At 45.8% G+C, this 20,672-nt stretch overlaps 1 protein-coding gene across 4 annotated transcripts in view; it reads left to right on the plus strand.

The window, feature by feature from the left end:
* ABHD11 (abhydrolase domain containing 11) overlaps window positions 1-20,672 on the plus strand; it is a 134,851-nt gene that overhangs the window by 100,622 nt on the left and 13,557 nt on the right. The gene's annotated exons all lie outside the window — the stretch shown is intronic.

Below are 20,672 nucleotides of genomic sequence, written 5' to 3' on the forward strand. Positions count from 1 at the left end.
TCTTTCACAACTTTGGATAGGTTCCACAAGTGTCCCCAAATTACTTATATGGCATTCCCACAGACCTTTTCCACTTTAACAGGTCTACTGAATTTATTTTGCCCTTTCTGCACATGTACCACAGACTTGATGCAAACAAAATCACCTTTCTTTATGTTAACTAGTTTCACACCTTTTTGTATCAGACCATTTTCTCTGTTTTTGTTGGGTGAGATGCACATTCCTTTTGTCTAAAGCCATCAGTTGTTCCACATCAGAATCAGTCTTCAACCTCTTTCTCATCCATGGCGGGTGTTAACTGGTATTGGCCTTCCAAACCCTCAGTAGTTCAAATGGTGATATTTTAGTGGTAGAGTGTGGTGTAGTTGTATAGAACCATAACATTCCTTGTTCCGCCTTAACCACATCATGTCCACCAAAACGATTCACGGATACATCGTTTGGTAAGCGATGACCTTATGTGTCCCTCTTGGGCTTTCCTAATTATGTTAAATCTCATGGAATGAGTAGGAATTAACTTATCAGATCTTAGCAGCAGACCATCTTCGACCGAAATTTCATCACCCACCTTACTATATGGTTGCAGCAATGGGGATACAACTTTCTCCCTAGGCCAACTGCTTTTAACAAAGTCAATGACTTGTTGTAAGACCACCTTACCTTCCATCTCTCTTGTCCATTCTCCCTCAGAACACACATTTAGTTCATGGATTTCTATTGCAGCCACTAAACAGTCCTCAAAATCTTCATCCATCAAATCTGCAAGCACTAAGTCACTGATGGAAAGTCGTAGTACATTCAGAACACCATAAAAACTTGACTCCGTTGTTTTAGTAAGTTGATAATGGGTCTAACTGTAGATGCAAAATTGGAAATAAAACGAGAGTAGAACTCGCACATTCCTGGAAAGGCTTTAACTCCTACTTTGTCAGCAGGTTCCTTTACAGTGGATTCAACCAACCCAGATCTGGGTCTGATTCTATCTTTGGAGATGATTTGGCCTAAGTATTCAACTTCTCTGCATAAGAGCTTGCATTTTTCTTTTTTTAACACTATACCATGCTCATTGAATGCTTCTAACACTATTTGTAGAACAGCATCATGCTGGACTACATCTGTAGCAAATACCAAAACATCGTCCTGGAACACTAGTACTCCGTGTATGCCCTACATTGTACTGTCTCTTGTAAGCTTTAGAGATTTTCACTAACAGTGTATTTTTTCCGATTCTGGATGATGTTTAATTTATAGTTTCAAATAATTTGACAACAAACGGATCGCTACATTCAATTGAGATTGTTTAAAACCCTTGAAATCAGAGTCTGCAGCACTCCTACTTGCAGGGATTCAGCAGTCACAATAGCACTGATGTGCGCTATGACAGCAAGAATACTTGGCCATTGCTGTTCCTTGGTGATTGTGTCACACACGTTACCAGCCACTGCCCAAGTCACTGGTGCACTGTGATATACTGGAACATCAAGGTTCCGTCCCTTGTCATCTGTCTAGCACAGTATAGGAGATACCTCTGGCCAACAAGAGCAACAGAGGAAATGTTGAATTATTGGTTATTTGACAGTATGCAACGCACAGCCATCCATGTACATGTGTATATCATATTCGGCACAAAGTTCTTTTTGCGCGTAAAAGTTCATCAGCTTTGCTGTTTGCTTCATTATGAGTCGTTTAGAACTACTTAGCATTTCGTGATGCCCACGCTAAAGCATGGAAAATCTTTGTAATTTGAAAAAAGCTAAACATACAAACCCTTGTACTACCTTTTCTCCCTTGCTGATCCCATTCGTCCTGTGTTCCGCTTCTCTTCTGTGCTGGTGGACAGAGGGTTGCTGTTATTTCTAGACATGAGATTTAGGGACATTATAGCCTAAGGAACTTGTAATACAGCGGTTGGGATCTCTGTCATGTTTGTGACGGAGTAACCTCTCCACCAAACTCTAAAACAGGCCCTTAGCTTGAAGTGTTGAATTTTGTAGTTATGGCCATTTGAACACACTCTTGTTGGTTTTTCGATAAGCAACTATTAAACTTTTTATTGTCCAGTAAGCATGATGCAGACTTAAACTCAGTTGGAAGATTTAAGTTTAAGAGGAAGATTAGCAGTAATGTTTAGTAGTTCAATTCTGTTTTTGTTCCTCAGGGACCAGTTGACCAGCCAACTATCGGATGTGGAGCTTTTGCATATTGCTCATATCCACCTATATTGACACAAAAATTCACTTAAGTGCTGCACCAGCACTACATTCTCACACACTCATCACGCATGCCTTTCTCAAAACAAATCAACACAAAAAATGCAATTGTCTGAGGATCTTTTCATAGCGGTATGAAGGAGACTAAAAGAGCTATGTCGCTAGGAACTCGAAATGTTTCAAAAGTCGTTCTTGTTAGCAGAGCGAGGAAAGAGACTGTTGTATCTGTAGCTTTGTGCCCCATTCCTCTGTGCCTGGCACCCCTGGTTGGCCATAAAGTCTGTTTATGTCTAAAGCCCTGTCCGCTGCCTCGTTATTATTCTGCTGTCATCTTACACCTTACTTCTCTTCCAGGGGAATCCTCTTCAAAGTCATAAGGACTAAATTATTCCCGCCCGCGTGAGGGGACCCCGAAGCACATAACACATATACATATAAATATACATATATATAAATTAATACACATGTACATGCAGCCTATGTCATGGAGGTAAAAAACATGTCTAATTTTCGTTACGTTTTCTTTTAATAAATATGAAAAAGAACTCCGGAATTTCTGAAACTCAGAAAGAAAGGAGACGTAGATAACAGTACCATGTTTTATTGAAGAGAAATCTGTAATGAAAAGCACAGACGTTTTAGCCAATAGGCTGCATTCAGGTTTACATGGTAAAGCCAATAAATGGCACCGTGCCGTTAAGGCCTCATAGACCTCCAGTATCCCACCATGTCACAGAGGTCAGAGAAAGGTGACAGTTAGGTGACAGTTAGATCAGTTGTTTTTCCCGGCTCCTTCAGAAAGTGTTCCAGAGCACTTGCTCCTTAGTTTTTTGTGAACAAAAGTTAATTTTCTCTCAGAAATTCAAAAGAACTTGACTTCATTCAACGCTTTTAAGTACATTTTGTACTTTTCAACAGTTTTCTGACTGAAAAGTAGAGTTTTTGTAAGTCAAAATGCCATCTCTTTTTAACAAATGTCCCTCCTGTGGGAGGAATATGGCTATCTGAGACCCTCATTCAGTCTGCATTGCTTGTTTACCAGCTTCTCATAATCCTGACACATGTTACCATTGTAAAACCCTGTCAAGAAGAACTCTCAGGGACAGAGAGAAGAGCAGATTTCATACACTTCAAAAGAGAGGAAAGGTGAGACCTTGAATTGGCTGGGTGGGGGACTGTCAAGAACCTCCTTCATAGACCCCTCCTCTCTGGAACATCGAGGCAGGTCAAAAGAAAAATGAAGTTCCTCACCTCAGTCATTAGTTAGGATGAAAGAAGTACCTATCTGTTCCCCGTCGGCGTCGGGATCAACGTCAAGAGGGCCTGTCCGACCGCCATCAACGTTGACAACACTGACGTCGGAGAAGTCACCGACGAGGCATGATCAATCAATGTCAAGAGTTCCAGTCCGGTCAACACGACCAACATCGCAAAAGTCTCAGTCAAAACAGGGTCATTTGACATCAAGACAGGCTACATCGTTGGCGGCAGGTTCACCATCAACTAATCTGATGCCACAAGAGATGTCGATGGCACATGATTCGGCCCAAGGCCTACCTCACATCACCCGACGTCAGCTCCACCTGCGGAGGGCCCATTATCAACGTTGGGAGACGCTCGACGTCAAGCACTGTCGACGTCGAGTTAGATTCCATAACAGCAAGACAGGCCCAGGTCGACGTCGCAACTAAGATATTCAGCTTCGAGAAGCAGATCTCTTTCCACAGAGATCAGATCTGTTCATGAAGAGATGGTGCCAGGAGCTGATAAGTCCCCAATACAATCTCTGACTCCAGGTTCAGATTATTCAAGAACCTATTCTCCATCTAGAACACCTATGCCTACGAGTACGCCATCAATAACGCCAGGCAGGTCTAGGAGTACACTCAGAAGGAAAACACCAAGTAAAGAACCACAGTCTCATAGATCTCTCTCTAGATCTACACATACCAAATCTCGGTCCAGGTCATGTCACCACTACTGTTCCATGTCTCGAAGAAGGCATAGATCACCTTCTTGGTCTTTGACTTCTCGTTCCTCCATAAGGGACTATTCACCACCACTGTTGGACTCCCCTCCAGCTAGAGTTTCCCCTGTGGATGAACTGGTTACATTCAATGATGTCCTCATCAGAGGAGCGGGAAAGCTAAATATTGACATTGCAACACCTGTGTCTACGTCGTCAGTCATTTTCGAAATACTCCATCCCAGTTCTTCTTCAAGACCACTGCTACCTTTAGTACCCAGGCTTCTTGAACCTGCCATTCAGACTTTCCTTACTCCAGGACTGTTCGAGCTGTACCATCAAGACACCAGAAAAAATATAAGGCTCCTGATCAAGACCCTTTGTTCCTCCAATCAGATCCTCCCCCAGTTTCGGTGATTGTGGCAGCTGCAAAAAAGACCCATGCCACTGCTTTATCCTCAACGGCACCACCGGATAAAGATAGTAAGCAATTTGACTTGATGGGGAATAAAATGTGAAATACCTCGGCATCATACATGAAGGTATCCAGTGCAGCGACGTTGCTTGGCAGGTATGGTAGGTCTTTGTGGGACTCACTTTCGAGGCTTACACAAAAACTGCCTAAAGAAGACAGACAAGATTTTCTGGAAATCTTAGAAAAGGGTGGTCTAGTGGCAAACCAGATCACCAGCGCAGTAGCTGATGCCTCCGATCTCTCCGCTCATGGTTATTCTCATGGCATCACTACGAGACGTTTATCATGGCTAAGACTTACAACATTAAAACCTGAAGCTCAGCAGAGAATATCAAATCTTCCCTTCAACGGATTGTCTCTTTTCGGTACACACACTGATGAGGAAATTGCCAGAATGATAGCAGATGGAGACACTCTCAAGGCAGTGGGGCTTGAAAAACGAAAAGATTTCAGAAGAAGATACAGGCCCTAGGACCAACGTCAAGTGCAACAGAGGGTTCAAACCCCTCACTGGGTGCCACAACAACAACAATTGGGTCGGTCGCATCACCATCCTCGATGACCAGGAAGAGGAACAAACGCTTACCATCCTTCCACATCCTCCTCCAAAGGACAGTCAAAGCAATGAGTCACAGCTTCCCTCTTCTCTGTCTCACGCTCTGGTGGGGGGAAGCATTAAGAAGCATTTAAAAGAGTGGCTTGAAATAACAAGCGACAAATGCTTTTTGAACATTGTTCAGAATGGTTATGCACTCAAGTTCAAATCCCCTCCACCAGAAGTACCACCAAAAGCAACATTCCACCATCAACCGAGCTTGTTGCGAAAGGAAGTAGACATGTTACTTCAAAAAGAAGCAATAGAGCAGGTTCCACTATCGCAATGGGGTGCAGGAGTTTATTTGCGTTATTTCCTCATCCAGAAAAAAGGCCCGTCTCAGGAATACAGGCCGGTCTTAGACCTGGGACTCCTGAACATGTTCCTCCAAAAAGAAATATTCAGAATGCTTGCTTTTCATCATATATACCCACAACTCCATCAGGGGGACTTGATGTGCTCCATAGATCTTCAGGATGCCTACTTCCATATTCCAATTGCAAGAAAAAATTGGAGGTATCTGCACTTCAGGGTAGCATCCAAGCACTACCAGTACAAAGTCTTACCCTTCAGCCTAAAATAAGCCCCGTAAACATTCTCGAAATGTATGGCAGTAGTTGCTGCACATATGAGAAGGAAATACATTTTTGTCTATCCATACCTAGATGATTGGCTGATCGAGAGTGCCACCCCAGAACTAGCACAACAACATTATCATGTTTGTTTCCAAACTCTGTAGACTCTTGGGTTACAGATCAACATTAAAAAATCCACACATATACCAACCCAAAGCATCCATTACTTAGGAGTGACACTGGATACAAACCACACAGAGTATATCCTTTGGAGGAAAGGTTATACTCAATCAACATGAAATGTCGAAATCTCCTCTGCGCTCCTTGCCCATCAGCCAGACAAGTGGCATCACTACTGAGATCAGTGGTCTCCTGCATCTTCATTGTTCCCAGTGCCAGGCTGCACCTGAGACCTCTAAAGCAAGTTCTGGAAGATCAGTGGTCTCAATACTATAACCAATGGGATGACAAGATACTCCTCACAACTGAAGTCAAGCAATCTCTCCGATGGTGGATGCAGAAACGTCATTTATGGGTAGGAGTCTCGTTTCACCAGGAGCTTCCTACACAAACTTTAATTACAAATGCTTCCTCACATGGCTGGGGGATCACATGGGTCCCTTACAAGTTCAGGGCCTGTCGTCTGACAAGGAACAACTTTATCATATAAACATGTTGGAACTCAGAGCAGTCCATCTAGCACTGAAATCCCTCTATCCTTCCATTCAGATGAACTCAGCTTGTTCAAACGGACAACACTACCACAATGTATTATCTGAACAAGCAAGGAGGAACCTGCTCATGGACCCTATCGTTGGAAGCGCAAGCAATCTGGAAGTACCTACTGGCCAAAAACTTGACAATATTGGCAACTCACCTACCAGGATCCTTGAACACCCAAACAGATTTTCTGAGCTGCACGTATGCAGAAGATCAGGACTGGGTCCTAAATGACGATGTCATTCAAACTATTTTTCAGGAATGAGGGCAACCGCAAATAGACCTATTCGCAGACGAAGCAAACAAAAAATGCCCAAGCTTTGCATCCAAGTTTTACCGCCCAGGGACAAAGGGGAACGCTCTTTTGATCAACTGGTCAGAAAGTTTTCTGTATGCGTTTCCTCCCATTCCTCTAATTCTGAAGGTCATCAACAAGCTCTACAGAATCAGGCTCAGGATGACCCTAATAGCCCCTGCATGCCTCGCCAGTGGTGGTACACGGACCTACTACGAGAAACCACACATGAGATTGCCTTGCAGACCGGATCTCCTTCACAAACTCAATGGGAAAATACTCCATCCCAACCTTCCTTTCTAGAGCTTGACAGCATGGTTCCTGAATTCTTCCAGTATGGTCATCTAGGTCTTTCGCAGGAATTCATGGACATTCTCAAGGAGTCCAAAAGACCATCGACAAGACACACATATGCATCTATATGGAAAAGTTTTTGTATGTGGTGCATCCAGAATCTTTTCCATCTGATCCTGGGGCAGGAGGATGTCCTTTTATCATACCTCCTCCATCTGCCAAAATCAAGTTTGCAGTTTTCATTGATAAAGGTACTTCTTGTGGCTATAACTGCTTATTGAAAATCGCCTTCTCAGACATCCGTATATCGGATGTCTGTTGTTAAAGATTTTTAAGAGGGTTTAAGAAATGTTTTCCCCCTGTTTGTTCACTCTCTACTCCCTGGGAGCTAAATGTGTTACTTTCGAAACTGATGGTCTACCCTTTGAGCCAATACGTAAGTCTTCCCTACAGCATATGACATGGAAAACAGCATTTCTTGTAACTATTACCTCAGCATGCAGAGTAAGCAAAATTCAGGCTCCCTTTGCAAAAGAGCCTTACACAGTGTTCCACGACAATAGTGTAGTTATGAGAACCCATCCTAGTTTCCTGTCAAAAGTGGTTTCTGATTTCCAAATAAACCAGACTATTTTGCTCCCTACGTTTTTCCCCAAACCATCTGTAAGGAAATGCCTCCTTGGCATGGTTGCCCCCTGACTTTTTGCCTTTGCTGATGCTATGTTTACAATTGAAAGTGTGCTGAGGCCTGCTAACCAGGCCCCAGCACCAGTGTTCTTTCCCTAACCTGTACTTTTGTATCCACAATTGGCAGACCCTGGCATCCAGATAAGTCCCTTGTAACTGGTACTTCTAGTACCAAGGGCCCTGATGCCAAGGAAGGTCTCTAAGGGCTGCAGCATGTCTTATGCCACCCTGGAGACCTCTCACTCAGCACAGACACACTGCTTGCCAGCTTGTGTGTGCTAGTGAGGACAAAACGAGTAAGTCGACATGGCACTCCCCTCAGGGTGCCATGCCAGCCTCTCACTGCCTATGCAGTATAGGTAAGACACCCCTCTAGCAGGCCTTACAGCCCTAAGGCAGGGTGCACTATACCATAGGTGAGGGTACCAGTGCATGAGCATGGTACCCCTACAGTGTCTAAACAAAACCTTAGACATTGTAAGTGCAGGGTAGCCATAAGAGTATATGGTCTGGGAGTCTGTCAAACACGAACTCCACAGCACCATAATGGCTACACTGAAAACTGGGAAGTTTGGTATCAAACTTCTCAGCACAATAAATGCACACTGATGCCAGTGTACATTTTATTGTAAAATACACCCCAGAGGGCACCTTAGAGGTGCCCCCTGAAACTTAACCGACTATCTGTGTAGGCTGACTAGTTTTAGCAGCCTGCCACAAACCGAGACATGTTGCTGGCCCCATGGGGAGAGTGCCTTTGTCACTCTGAGGCCAGTAACAAAGCCTGCACTGGGTGGAGATGCTAACACCTCCCCCAGGCAGGAATTGTCACACCTGGCGGTGAGCCTCAAAGGCTCACCTCCTTTGTGCCAACCCAGCAGGACACTCCAGCTAGTGGAGTTGCCCGCCCCCTCCGGCCAGGCCCCACTTTTGGCGGCAAGGCCGGAGAAAATAATGAGAATAACAAGGAGGAGTCTCTGGCCAGTCAGGACAGCCCCTAAGGTGTCCTGAGCTGAGGTGACTCTAACTTTTAGAAATCCTCCATCTTGCAGATGGAGGATTCCCCCAATAGGGTTAGGATTGTGACCCCCTCCCCTTGGGAGGAGGCACAAAGAGGGTGTACCCACCCTCAGGGCTAGTAGCCATTGGCTACTAACCCCCCAGACCTAAACACGCCCTTAAATTTAGTATTTAAGGGCTACCCTGAACCCTAGAAAATTAGATTCCTGCAACAAGAAGAAGGACTGCCCAGCTGAAAACCCCTGCAGCGGAAGACCAGAAGACGACAACTGCCTTGGCTCCAGAAACTCACCGGCCTGTCTCCTGCCTTCCAAAGATCCTGCTCCAGCGACGCCTTCCGAAGGGACCAGCGACCTCGACATCCTCTGAGGACTGCCCCTGCTTCGAAAAGACAAGAAACTCCCGAGGACAGCGGACCTGCTCCAAGAAAAGCTGCAACTTCGTTTCCAGCAGCTTTAAAGAACCCTGCAAGCTCCCCGCAAGAAGCGTGAGACTTGCAACACTGCACCCGGCGACCCCGACTCGGCTGGTGGCGATCCAACACCTCAGGAGGGACCCCAGGACTACTCTGATACTGTGAGTACCAAAACCTGTCCCCCCTGAGCCCCCACAGCGCCGCCTGCAGAGGGAATCCCGAGGCTTCCCCTGACCGCGACTCTTTGAACCTAAAGTCCCGACGCCTGGGAGAGACCCTGCACCCGCAGCCCCCAGGACCTGAAGGACCGGACTTTCACTGGAGAAGTGACCCCCAGGAGTCCCTCTCCCTTGCCCAAGTGGAGGTTTCCCCGAGGAATCCCCCCCTTGCCTGCCTGCAGCGCTGAAGAGATCCCGAGATCTCTCATAGACTAACATTACAAACCCGACGCTTGTTTCTACACTGCACCCGGCCGCCCCCGCGCTGCTGAGGGTGAAATTTCTGTGTGGACTTGTGTCCCCCCCGGTGCCCTACAAAAATGTAGGGATAGACTCCTCACACTCTCTGGACAAGATGCAGAATCTTATGACCTCATGAAGGGTACCCTGATTGAGGGCTTTGGATTCTCCACTGAGGAGTATAGGATTAGATTCAGGGGGGCTCAAAAATCCTCGAGCCAGACCTGGGTTGACTTTGTAGACTACTCAGTGAAAACACTAGATGGTTGGATTCAAGGCAGTGGTGTAAGTAATTATGATGGGCTGTACAATTTATTTGTGAAAGAACACCTATTAAGTAATTGTTTCAATGATAAACTGCATCAGCATCTGGTAGACCTAGGACCAATTTCTCCCCAAGAATTGGGAAAGAAGGCGGACCATTGGGTCAAGACAAGGGTGTCCAAGACTTCAACAGGGGGTGACCAAAAGAAAGGGGTCACAAAGACTCCCCAGGGGAAGGGTGATGAGACAACCAAAACTAAAAATAGTAAAGAGTCTTCTACAGGCCCCCAAAAACCTGCACAGGAGGGTGGGCCCAGAGCCTCTTCACAAAACAATGGGTACAAGGGTAAAAACTTTGATCCCAAAAAGGCCTGGTGTCATAGCTGTAAACAGCATGGACACCAAACTGGAGACAAGGCCTGTCCCAAGAAAGGTTCCACTCCAAACTCCCATCCAGGTAACACTGGTATGGCTAGTCTCCAAGTGGGATCAACAGTGTGCCCAGAGCAAATCAGGGTCCACACTGAAGCTACTCTAGTTTCTGAGGGTGGGGTGGATTTAGCCACACTAGCTGTCTGGCCGCCTAACATGCAAAAATACAGACAGCAACTCTTAATTAATGGGACTAGAATAGAGGGCCTGAGGGATACAGGTGCCAGTGTCACCATGGTGACAGAGAAACTGGTTTCCCCTGGCCAATACCTGACTGGAAAAACTTACACAGTCACCAACGCTGACAATCAGAGAAAAGTACATCCCATGGCAATGGTTACTTTAGAATGGGGAGGGGTCAATGGCCTGAAACAGGTGGTGGTCTCCTCAAATATCCCAGTGGACTGTCTGCTTGGAAATGACCTGGAGTCCTCAGCATGGGCTGAGGTAGAACTAAAAACCCATGCAGCAATGCTGGGTATCCCTGAACTGGTGTGTGTGAAAACAAGAGCACAATGCAAGGCACAGGGTGAAAAAGTAGAGCTGGAGTCTGGAAAAATGGCCCAGCCTACCAAGAGAACAGGAAAGTCAGTTGGGAAACCAACTGCAACACAGCAAAAGAAAGGGAACCTCTCTTCTCAGGAAGAAGTTCTGCCCTCTGAGGGAACTGAGCCTTTGGAGCTTGAACCTTACCAGGTTGAGCTCTTAGGCCCAGGGGGACCCTCCAGGGAGGAGCTGTGTAAGGGACAAGAAACCTGTCCCTCTCTTGAAGGCCTTAGGCAGCAAGCTGCTGAAGAGTCCAAAGGCAAGAAAAATGGAACGCATAGGGTCTATTGGGAAGATGGACTCCTGTACACTGAGGCCAGAGACCCCAAACCTGGTGCCACTAGGAGAGTGGTAGTGCCTCAGCTGTTCAGAGAGTTCATCCTAACATTGGCCCATGACATTCCCCTTGCTGGACATTTGGGACAAACCAAGACGTGGGAGAGGTTAGTCAACCACTTCTACTGGCCCAATATGTCCAACATGGTTAAGGAGTTTTGCCTCTCCTGCCCCACCTGTCAAGCCAGTGGTAAGACAGGTGGGCATCCAAAGGCCCCCCTCATTCCACTTCCAGTGGTGGGGGTGCCCTTTGAAAGAGTGGGTGTGGACATAGTTGGTCCACTGGAACCTCCCACAGCCTCAGGAAATATGTATATCCTGGTAGTAGTGGATCATGCTACCAGGTATCCTGAAGCTATTCCCCTTAGGTCGACTACTGCCCCTGCAGTAGCCAAGGCCCTCATTGGTATCTTTACCAGAGTGGGTTTCCCTAAGGAGGTGGTGTCTGACAGAGGTACCAACTTCATGTCAGCATACCTAAAGCACATGTGGAATGAGTGTGGAGTGACTTATAAATTCACTACACCATACCATCCACAAACTAATGGCTTGGTTGAGAGATTCAACAAGACATTAAAAGGCATGATCATGGGGCTCCCAGAAAAGCTCAAAAGGAGATGGGATGTCCTCTTGCCATGTCTGCTTTTCGCTTACAGAGAGGTGCCACAGAAGGGAGTAGGATTCTCACCCTTTGAACTTCTGTTTGGTCATCCTGTAAGGGGACCACTTGCCCTTGTTAAAGAAGGCTGGGAGAGACCTCTCCATGAGCCTAAACAGGACATAGTGGACTATGTACTTGGCCTTCGCTCTAGAATGGCAGAGTACATGGAAAAGGCAACCAAAAACCTTGAGGCCAGCCAACAGCTCCAGAAGTTTTGGTATGACCAAAAGGCTGCACTGGTTGAGTTCCAACCAGGGCAGAAAGTCTGGGTTCTGGAGCCTGTGGCTCCCAGGGCACTCCAGGACAAATGGAGTGGCCCTTACCCAGTACTAGAGAGGAAGAGTCAGGTCACCTACTTGGTGGACCTGGGCACAAGCAGGAGCCCCAAGAGGGTGATCCATGTGAACCGCCTTAAGCTCTTCCATGACAGGGCTGATGTGAATCTGTTGATGGTAACAGATGAGGATCAGGAGGCAGAGAGTGAACCTCTCCCTGATCTTCTGTCATCAGACCCAAAAGATGGCACAGTAGATGGAGTGATCTACTCAGACACCCTCTCTGGCCAACAGCAAGCTGATTGTAGGAGAGTCCTACAACAGTTTCCTGAACTCTTCTCCTTAACCCCTGGTCAGACACACCTGTGTACCCATGATGTGGACACAGGAGACAGCATGCCTGTCAAGAACAAAATCTTTAGACAATCTGACCATGTTAAGGAAAGCATCAAAGTGGAAGTCCACAAGATGCTGGAATTGGGAGTAATTGAGCGCTCTGACAGCCCCTGGGCTAGCCCAGTGGTCTTAGTCCCCAAACCTCACACCAAAGATGGAAAGAAAGAGATGAGGTTTTGTGTGGACTACAGAGGGCTCAATTCTGTCACCAAGACAGATGCCCATCCAATTCCAAGAGCTGATGAGCTCATTGATAAATTAGGTGCTGCCAAATTTCTCAGTACCTTTGACTTGACAGCAGGGTACTGGCAAATAAAAATGGCACCTGGAGCAAAAGAAAAGACAGCATTCTCCACACCTGATGGGCATTATCAGTTTACTGTTATGCCCTTTGGTTTAAAGAATGCCCCTGCCACCTTCCAAAGGTTGGTGAATCAAGTCCTTGCTGGCTTGGAGTCCTTTAGCACAGCTTATCTTGATGATATTGCTGTCTTTAGCTCCACCTGGCAGGATCACCTGGTCCACCTGAAGAAGGTTTTGAAGGCTCTGCAATCTGCAGGCCTCTCTATCAAGGCATCCAAATGCCAGATAGGGCAGGGAACTGTGGTTTACTTGGGACACCTTGTAGGTGGAGGCCAAGTTCAGCCACTCCAACCCAAGATCCAGACTATTCTGGACTGGGTAGCTCCAAAAACCCAGACTCAAGTCAGGGCATTCCTTGGCTTGACTGGGTATTACAGGAGGTTTGTGAAGGGATATGGATCCATTGTGACAGCCCTCACTGAACTCACCTCCAAGAAAATGCCCAAGAAAGTGAACTGGACTGTGGAATGCCAACAGGCCTTTGACACCCTGAAACAGGCAATGTGCTCAGCACCAGTTCTCAAAGCTCCAGATTATTCTAAGCAGTTCATTGTGCAGACTGATGCCTCTGAACGTGGGATAGGGGCAGTTTTGTCCCAAACAAATGATGATGGCCTTGACCAGCCTGTTGCTTTCATTAGCAGGAGGTTACTCCCCAGGGAGCAGCGTTGGAGTGCCATTGAGAGGGAGGCCTTTGCTGTGGTTTGGTCCCTGAAGAAGCTGAGACCATACCTCTTTGGGACTCACTTCCTAGTTCAAACTGACCACAGACCTCTCAAATGGCTGATGCAAATGAAAGGTGAAAATCCTAAACTGTTGAGGTGGTCCATCTCCCTACAGGGAATGGACTTTATAGTGGAACACAGACCTGGGACTGCCCATGCCAATGCAGATGGCCTTTCCAGGTTCTTCCACTTAGAAAATGAAGACTCTCTTGGGAAAGGTTAGTCTCATCCTCTTTCGTTTGGGGGGGGGTTGTGTAAGGAAATGCCTCCTTGGCATGGTTGCCCCCTGACTTTTTGCCTTTGCTGATGCTATGTTTACAATTGAAAGTGTGCTGAGGCCTGCTAACCAGGCCCCAGCACCAGTGTTCTTTCCCTAACCTGTACTTTTGTATCCACAATTGGCAGACCCTGGCATCCAGATAAGTCCCTTGTAACTGGTACTTCTAGTACCAAGGGCCCTGATGCCAAGGAAGGTCTCTAAGGGCTGCAGCATGTCTTATGCCACCCTGGAGACCTCTCACTCAGCACAGACACACTGCTTGCCAGCTTGTGTGTGCTAGTGAGGACAAAACGAGTAAGTCGACATGGCACTCCCCTCAGGGTGCCATGCCAGCCTCTCACTGCCTATGCAGTATAGGTAAGACACCCCTCTAGCAGGCCTTACAGCCCTAAGGCAGGGTGCACTATACCATAGGTGAGGGTACCAGTGCATGAGCATGGTACCCCTACAGTGTCTAAACAAAACCTTAGACATTGTAAGTGCAGGGTAGCCATAAGAGTATATGGTCTGGGAGTCTGTCAAACACGAACTCCACAGCACCATAATGGCTACACTGAAAACTGGGAAGTTTGGTATCAAACTTCTCAGCACAATAAATGCACACTGATGCCAGTGTACATTTTATTGTAAAATACACCCCAGAGGGCACCTTAGAGGTGCCCCCTGAAACTTAACCGACTATCTGTGTAGGCTGACTAGTTTTAGCAGCCTGCCACAAACCGAGACATGTTGCTGGCCCCATGGGGAGAGTGCCTTTGTCACTCTGAGGCCAGTAACAAAGCCTGCACTGGGTGGAGATGCTAACACCTCCCCCAGGCAGGAATTGTCACACCTGGCGGTGAGCCTCAAAGGCTCACCTCCTTTGTGCCAACCCAGCAGGACACTCCAGCTAGTGGAGTTGCCCGCCCCCTCCGGCCAGGCCCCACTTTTGGCGGCAAGGCCGGAGAAAATAATGAGAATAACAAGGAGGAGTCTCTGGCCAGTCAGGACAGCCCCTAAGGTGTCCTGAGCTGAGGTGACTCTAACTTTTAGAAATCCTCCATCTTGCAGATGGAGGATTCCCCCAATAGGGTTAGGATTGTGACCCCCTCCCCTTGGGAGGAGGCACAAAGAGGGTGTACCCACCCTCAGGGCTAGTAGCCATTGGCTACTAACCCCCCAGACCTAAACACGCCCTTAAATTTAGTATTTAAGGGCTACCCTGAACCCTAGAAAATTAGATTCCTGCAACAAGAAGAAGGACTGCCCAGCTGAAAACCCCTGCAGCGGAAGACCAGAAGACGACAACTGCCTTGGCTCCAGAAACTCACCGGCCTGTCTCCTGCCTTCCAAAGATCCTGCTCCAGCGACGCCTTCCGAAGGGACCAGCGACCTCGACATCCTCTGAGGACTGCCCCTGCTTCGAAAAGACAAGAAACTCCCGAGGACAGCGGACCTGCTCCAAGAAAAGCTGCAACTTCGTTTCCAGCAGCTTTAAAGAACCCTGCAAGCTCCCCGCAAGAAGCGTGAGACTTGCAACACTGCACCCGGCGACCCCGACTCGGCTGGTGGCGATCCAACACCTCAGGAGGGACCCCAGGACTACTCTGATACTGTGAGTACCAAAACCTGTCCCCCCTGAGCCCCCACAGCGCCGCCTGCAGAGGGAATCCCGAGGCTTCCCCTGACCGCGACTCTTTGAACCTAAAGTCCCGACGCCTGGGAGAGACCCTGCACCCGCAGCCCCCAGGACCTGAAGGACCGGACTTTCACTGGAGAAGTGACCCCCAGGAGTCCCTCTCCCTTGCCCAAGTGGAGGTTTCCCCGAGGAATCCCCCCCTTGCCTGCCTGCAGCGCTGAAGAGATCCCGAGATCTCTCATAGACTAACATTACAAACCCGACGCTTGTTTCTACACTGCACCCGGCCGCCCCCGCGCTGCTGAGGGTGAAATTTCTGTGTGGACTTGTGTCCCCCCCGGTGCCCTACAAAACCCCCCTGGTCTGCCCTCCGAAGACGCGGGTACTTACCTGCAAGCAGACCGGAACCGGGGCACCCCCTTCTCTCCATTCTAGCCTATGTGTTTTGGGCACCACTTTGAACTCTGCACCTGACCGGCCCTGAGCTGCTGGTGTGGTGACTTTGGGGTTGCTCTGAACCCCCAACGGTGGGCTACCTTGGACCAAGAACTGAACCCTGTAAGTGTCCTACTTACCTGGTAAAACTAACAAAAACTTACCTCCCCCAGGAACTGTGAAAATTGCACTAAGTGTCCACTTTTAAAACAGCTATTTGTGAATAACTTGAAAAGTATACATGCAATTTTTATGATTTGAAGTTCCTAAAGTACTTACCTGCAATACCTTTCGAATGAGCTATTACATGTAGAATTTGAACCTGTGGTTCTTAAAATAAACTAAGAAAAGATATTTTTCTATAACAAAAACCTATTGGCTGGATTTGTCTCTGAGTGTGTGTACCTCATTTATTGTCTATGTGTATGTACAACAAATGCTTAACACTACTCCTTGGATAAGCCTACTGCTCGACCACACTACCACAAAATAGAGCATTAGTATTATCTATTTTTACCACTATTTTACCTCTAAGGGGAACCCTTGGACTCTGTGCATGCTATTCCTTACTTTGAAATAGCACATACAGAGCCAACTTCCTACACCATCCGCAGCAGAAAGAGCTCTACACTCTTTAGATCTAAAAAGAGTTAAAAATTTCTATTTGGATAAAACGAAAGACACTAGACAATCTGATCATTTATTTGTGAACTATGGACCAATGAGAACAGGCATGGCTGCTTCCAAGCAAACAATCTCTAGATGGATAGTCTCTTGCATTGTGTTTACCTATCAGTTGGCTAATAAGCAATTGACTGCCAGGACCAAAACCCATTCTACCAGGGGCAAGACAGCAACAATAGCTCTTCTGAAAAATGTGCCCATCTCCGAAATCTGCAAAGCAGCAACATGGAGATTGGTACACACATTCACAAGACACTACTGTCTCGATGCAGATACTAGAGCAGACACCCAAGTGGGACAGGACTGGTTATGAATCCTGTTTAAATGAACTGGTCGATTGCTGTAGCTTACTCTAGCTTTGTCCACAGGGGTATGGGGTGGGCTTGCTACTCTATTTAGTGCTTATGACTATTGATGAGGATCCCCTGGAAGAGAAGGATACTTTAATTACCTGTAAGCCTAGTTTTCTTTCAGGGTAATCCTCATCAAAGTCATAAGCAACCCTCCCACCTCCCCGGATGAACCTCGCATACAGCAGTTCATGTTTAAGTGGAGTTTTTTCCTTCTTCACTTCACTGTTAAAAAGAACTGATCTAACTGCCACCTAACTGTCACCTTTCTCTGACCTCTGAGGCATGGTGGGATACTTGAGATCTCTGAGCCCTTGAAGGCATTGTGCCATTTATTTGCGTTACCATGTTAATCTGAATGCAGCCTATTGGCTAAAAATGTCTGTGCTTTTTATTACAGTTTTCTGTTCAATAAATCATGGTACTGTTATCTATGTCTCCTTTCTTTCTGAGTTTCAAACATTCTGTAGTACTTTTTCACATTTATTAAAAGAAAACTTAACAAACATTAGACATTTTATTTAACTTCATGACATAGGCTGCATGTGTATGTATATTCATTTATATTTATATATATATATATATATATATATATATGTATATTTATATGTGTAGGTGTTATGTGCTTCGGGCTCCCCGCACGCGGGCGGGAATAATTCAGTGCTATGACTTTGATGAGGATTACCCTGGAAGAGAACTAGAATTACAGGTAAGTAACTTATCCCTCTCACTATTGTGTTGCGGCATATGCTTGCCTCTGCACGTACTGCTGCTGTCTCACACCTCTGCTATTTACCCACACTGTTACTGTAATCTACTGTATTTCTGCTGCTATTCAGAGTTCTGCTGCCTCTCACACTTCTCTGCCTCCTTGCTATTCCAATGTTTGGTATTCACTTTTGCCCCTCATTCCGTACCCCATCAAGCTATTACATTTTTATACCAGTAAATATTCTGAAATGTTTAATTACCATTTGCCCGTTGGTTGGAGAATTTTAAATCACAGACATTTATAACAGCATCTTGATGTGGCTCCTGAAAAATTACCTCTAGTCCTAATAATAATCACTGTTGGACTTAAGGCCTTCAAAATAATAATGAGAAAATTAAATGAGTAGTGGAAGATTATGGCCCACAATTTCTCTGCAATTCTTTTTTCTGCAGCTGGAAATTTTTCATGGATACGGATGCTTGTTTCTTGTGCCACTGACTTCCAATGTTCCAGAGAAATTGTTAAATGTGACTGGCTTGTGGGCCTGATTAGAGATCGTTGCCAGAATTATTTATTAATAACCTTAATTACTCCGTCATAGTCTTCCTCCTCATAATCCTTACAAGCATGTGCAGATATCCAAGCGAAGAAAATGTATATTGTGTACTTTTTTTTTTTTTTTTCCTTTATTTTATTGGACACACAGCAGTATATAATTTCATCACAGAAAAGACATCATGATCAATACATATATCTCAAATATCAATTATTAGACAATTTTATATACAGAGTAGGTAAATGTTCATGTAAAAAAAGTGGGAAAATTCATTAGCAGCCTGGTTTTTCTATCAATCCACTCTCAGGTCCCTGAAGCCATGAGCACAATGGTACTTAAATTCTGGAACCTTTTTTCCTAGACGCGGCACCCTTTATACAATATAAACAGTATTCCAGATGATATGCAGATAAGAGCTGCGTAATCCATTGATTCCAAGACGGAGGGTCAGATTCCCGCCAATCAGACGCAACATATCCACGTAGTACAGACATTGCCAAGAACAAAATGTATCTTGATTGGTTCTTACAGACAGACTTGTCTACCCCCAGCAGCACCAGTTGAGGTGTTAAATTAATATTCTGTTTCAGAACTTTCTTCAAAAATTCAGATATTTCATTAATAAGCCTTGACAGTTTCCCGCAATTAATAAACATATGGCAAAGATCTGCCTCCGAGCTTCCACATCGCGGACAGGTGTTACCATCTCTTTTTCGCCAGCTGGCAATCTTAGCCGGTATAATATAAAGTGTTCAAAATCTTGCAATGCTGGGCTTGTGGGCCAGCCGACAATAAGACATTCTGCGCCATATATATGGATTCAAAAACTGCAGACTCATTAGCGCCTACCTGCAATTCCCATTTCTTAACAAGCAGTGCCACATCATCCTATACTGAATCTAGAAGGAGCGGGTACAAGTTCCTAATAGTACAGCCTATGGATTTACCCACAGCCTCCATCAGCTTGATCCTACCCCCGCACGGGTTGTGTTTAACTGTAGTTAATAAAAAATTCCTAATCTTCAAGAACTTAAAAAAGTCTCTGCTTTCTAAGACAAACTCTACATTTAAATCCTCAAACGCCTTTATATGACCACCCTCGAAAAAAAAAGTCCCCCACTTTCTGAATCCCGCAACTAGCCCATCTTGTACAATACCTATCTTTGAAAATCTCTGGAAACATAGGTGGGTTCCAGAGCGGTGTATAGTAGCAAACCCACCCCATGCCTATTTTGCGCTTAACCTGCGCCCATACCTTAAAAGCAGATCTGATAGTTTTAAATTTAACCTTCTTGTAGTAGCTAGGTTCTAAAATTCGTAGGAAGACTACCTCAGCCTCCTTACCCAAAATTAGTGTATAGATTGAGGGAAGAGTGTCTTGCATAGTTCTATCCATAAAATATAGTGTCTGTGCATATTGTAATACAGCCGCCAGATAATATAATTTGAAGTTAGGGAGAGCCCATCCCCCCTCTCCCTTGGAAGCGTTAAATAGCAAAAAGCCTTTGGTGTAGGACCATATAAAATTACTAGTCAGCCCTTCCATTTGTTTAAACCATTCCTGCCCAATTTCTAATGGTATAGTTCTAAAAAAGTAAAGCACTTTAGGTAGAAAGTTCATTTTAATCACATTACAGCATCCCATCAGCAAGAGTTGTAAATTATTGATACGGTACAGGTTCTTCTTGGCCTTTGTTAAAACCGGGGCCAGGTTTATTTCTACTATCTAATCAAGGTTAGCCATCAGCTTGACTCCCAGATATTGGACCTGAGTCCTTTTGCGCTCATCCTCAAAGATTGTCCAGCCATTAGCTAGTATTTGACATTTAGGTTTATTCAGTAAATAACCGGACACCATTCCAAACCGTGCAGCCTCATATTCTATTTCCTTTAAAGCGGACGTGTGGTCAGTTGTAACGACCGCAATATCATCTGCATAGGCGAGTATTTTTGTGCTGCCCCCTATCAATTCCACTGGGCTGATCAGCTTATTGGTAAGCAATTTCCTAATCAAAGGGTCGATATATGGGGCAAACAGCAAAGGTGAACATGGACAATCCTGCTGTGTACCTCTCTGAATAATAATGGGAGATGATTTTAACCCTGCTACTTGCATAGTGGAGGTAGGGTTATGATAAAGCTGCTGAATCGCCTTAATAAACCCAGGGCCGATATTATTTTTACGCAGGATTGTCCATAGGAAGGACCAATGGACCCGGTCAAATGCTTTTTCCGCGTCAAGCAGTATAACTGCCATTGGGAGCTTAGCCACAGCCCTGGCGTCCCAACAGTGTAATAACACGTCTGATATGATCTGCTGTGCCTTTTC

The sequence above is a fragment of the Pleurodeles waltl genome, chromosome 3_2 (genome assembly GCF_031143425.1).
Source record: "Pleurodeles waltl isolate 20211129_DDA chromosome 3_2, aPleWal1.hap1.20221129, whole genome shotgun sequence".
In the NCBI taxonomy this organism is placed as follows: Eukaryota; Metazoa; Chordata; class Amphibia; order Caudata; family Salamandridae; genus Pleurodeles; species Pleurodeles waltl.